Raw genomic sequence first — 3,382 nt, 5'->3', positions numbered from 1 at the left:
GACTTGATCATATACATGGCATTGTATATGTATATTTTAGTTGCTAAAAGCCAAAGGCAGAACTACACGAATTATAAAGCAAAGCTATACAAAATTCGCTGAAAATAAGTGCAGCTGTTATGTTTTCGCATTAATGCAAGACCGCGGTTTAATCCGCTGAGTTTCCGCGGATAGTTAAGTAACTCGCAGACCGCGGATATTTCGATTCCTATAAATAGGGAGCTTGGCCTCTCATTTATGGGTTGTTGATTCTCTGCCATTTTGCCTAAGCCTTTGTAATTTCCACTTGTGATCTTGCCCAAGGGATTTTTACACCGCGCAAAGGTGAATTAAGCTAATTAACAATCAAGACCGGGTCGGGGTGGTTGATCACTTGATAGTTAAAGTGAAAGATGATCATCGGGGCCCAAAATAATCATCAAACATTCCGTCCTCCGTTACAATCTTATTGCACTCAATCCGTAATTAAGTAACATCATTAATTAAGGATTGATCATCTACGATGTTTAAGGATTCGTATGCATCATCACATCGGTATCAACAGGGATGATTCAGAGTTTGTTTCATCGAATTGATCCACCGATGTTTACAAACAGGTAACTTTATTCGCTTTTTTTAACAGCGTAACTTTATTCGCTTTGATTTCACTTCTGTTAACAAATAAATGTATCAGTAATGTTTTATTACTACCTGTTTAATCGTTTCGTTTTATCTTTGTTTCTTATTCTTATTGTCTGAATCAGGTGAACAATGTATAACAACTGAAATCACTTTTGAAGTTAAAAGGTTTCTTACAGGTTTGTGATTGACTGCTTCCATAGACGATGTTAACTATGGATTTGTTAATGTTAAGAACTTTCTCTCTTATTTAGAAAAACTGATCCCCATCGAATAAAATATTCCAGATCGGATTTGTTCAAGTTTGAGATTTGAAATCAATTCAACGCATAAAATCTTTGGATTTCCAGTTCTGGAAATCGGCAATACCAGTTCATATCACAAAATCGTCCGTCGAATCAAAACGGGTCGGGAATGTCTACTACGAGATTCTTTTGGTTGGTTATGTTAATATTATGACATTTGAACTTCGTTATCATCTCAGCCATTATTATGAATGTAATGTTTATTTATGAATTTATTAATATCTATCCCAGCTATTAACAGAGTCTTTTCATGCAGAAAAAATGGGTTATAATGTACATATGCTGGGAAGTACCCGTATATTGAAGCTTATATCAACTCAAAAAGTTTTTTTTTTCCAATTATTGAAAACCACTTCCTGATGATTGACATGTTTGATTCTCAGGTTCCATCACTCCGCCATGACTTGAATTCCTTCTTAATTTTCGATGTTCTTACTTTATTATTTATTATTATATCCTTCATAAAGATGTTTGTTTTGACCCATTTGAATTAGGTACATAAACAGCTAAACTTCAACAAATTGTCATCATTTGTGTTTAATCTCTTAATGACTTGATAAACATAGTTCTTTTTTGTTTAGTTGGGATTAGACACAAAAACAAAGTAGTGATTTGCACAAGCTGAGTTGGTACACAGCATGTGAGCCATGCTGCAGTTGCTTGTCTTTTTATCCAAGAATGGCTTAAAGGCCTTAAATTTCATGACAACTTCTTGTGGTTCGATTATGGCTCTATATTATAGCTTACCAACTCAGCTACATTATTTGTGGTTCAGTTAGCCTTGATTGGTTGGGTGGAGGGATAAAGATTGGGCGACATGATCAAACCAGGGTGCATTGATAGTACATAAGAGCAACATGCTTATTTGTTTATAGTACCAGAATAACAAGAAATAGATGTATTTCCTTAGGATGTTCTATAAAATGTTAAAAGTGGTTAAATGGACGGGTTGGTAATAATGGTAAATGCCTCTACTTAATATAATTTGATAACCATATCGTTCAAAGCTTTAATTGATCACTCATTGAATAAATTTGTTACAAAACCTTATTTATAATATTTTTTAAACTAATGTGCAACATACAGGCTCTAAAACAATCATGTTAACCCCACAGTTGCAATCATGATATGAAATGCATAGAAGCTGATAATTGTGCAGCTGTTTTTTGCATGAACATTTTATTTTTGTAGATCAAATTGAAATTTACTCTTGTGACGTGTTGGATGACGAGGAGAAATGGACTTATGAAAAGAAGGTGTAGATTATATTATACACTTGGATTATACAAAGTATCAATGTTAATAATAATCGGTGTGTTGAACAAGATGATGTAGTTCCATCAATATGGTGTCTAACTTTGCTCCAAAAGGTATTTGCATATACTTTCCATCCCAATTTTGATGATCTTCATATTATATGTCTATATCTTAACAAGTTGTTTGCTTCTTAAAATTTTTAAATATATACAATACAGTAGCTTTTTTTATGTATATTAAGTGTCAATATGGGATAGATACAGTCATAATTAGACGAAATAGGACACTATAGCAAACAAACCATGCATGTAGAGATATAACTTCATTACTTTGTGGTTTAGATGCAAAACATCTCTTGTGCCTCAGAAGCGACATGTGATTTATATGCTTCTGGGCTTTGATATGTTCATTTGCATTGAGATCAATTTACTTTGTAAGAAGCAACAAAATGGATGGTTTCCAGCGGTTTGGGGGTTGGGTAGCGATGAGTGCCTACTTAATTATTACATATTGGCCAACTCACAAACATTTTTTTCTCCATATTTTGAGTTTAATAATATATAGAATAACACCACTAAATTGGTCCATTTGTATACTGGGTGGAAACTACCAACTCTAATTGTTGGTATCAATATGGTACAATGCTTTACAATATTTGTTTTGCATATAAACTCTTTTGGAATGGAATGTGTATTAGGGAATAGTGATTAAACAACTTAAATATCTTTTATTTAAAGGTATGGAGGACCGGAGAGTTGTGACTTGCTGGACTAACAAGACACCTATCTAAAGATGTTCCGAGACATTTAGTTGTTTTAATTAAACTATATTCATTGTTTTAATGTCATGGAGCAACTACATGAAACTTGGTGACAATGACTATAAACAATTGATTGTTGCATTGTAATTGTATTTATCAATAGCGTTTACGTCATTAATCGGTATCAATCGTCTTTTCGACACGTGCTTTTCACGAATAATATTTCGAATATTATTTACGTTCATAATTAATTATTATTAATTATTTCTAATTAGCTAATGTAAGTAGTTAATTACTTGAGCTTTTACTAATTTATTGCATACTTATACATGGGCTTTTATTATTGGACTTGGACTATCAAAGCCCACCCTACATTACTTAATGGACTAATTTTGAGCCCATCATTATTACTAGTGATTCATTAAGACTAAACAAGATTAAT

General features: G+C 32.8%; 1 long non-coding RNA gene across 2 annotated transcripts; it reads left to right on the top strand.

Annotated features, from left to right (window-relative positions):
• Positions 1–737: 737 nt before the first annotated feature.
• LOC139897428 (uncharacterized) lies at positions 738–3,054 on the top strand. Of its 2 annotated transcripts, XR_011776569.1 has the most exons (5): positions 738–797; positions 906–1,055; positions 1,180–1,306; positions 2,115–2,293; positions 2,918–3,054. It is a non-coding gene; the product is annotated as an uncharacterized lncRNA (long non-coding RNA). The 2 variants fall into 2 exon arrangements; XR_011776568.1 differs by having other exon boundaries at positions 1,180–2,293.
• Positions 3,055–3,382: the final 328 nt, after the last annotated feature.

This window comes from Rutidosis leptorrhynchoides, chromosome 3, assembly GCF_046630445.1.
Source record: "Rutidosis leptorrhynchoides isolate AG116_Rl617_1_P2 chromosome 3, CSIRO_AGI_Rlap_v1, whole genome shotgun sequence".
Lineage (NCBI taxonomy): Eukaryota > Viridiplantae > Streptophyta > Magnoliopsida > Asterales > Asteraceae > Rutidosis > Rutidosis leptorrhynchoides.
The sequence above is the reverse complement of the archived record's forward strand: the minus strand, read 5'-3'. Positions and strand labels throughout refer to the sequence as shown.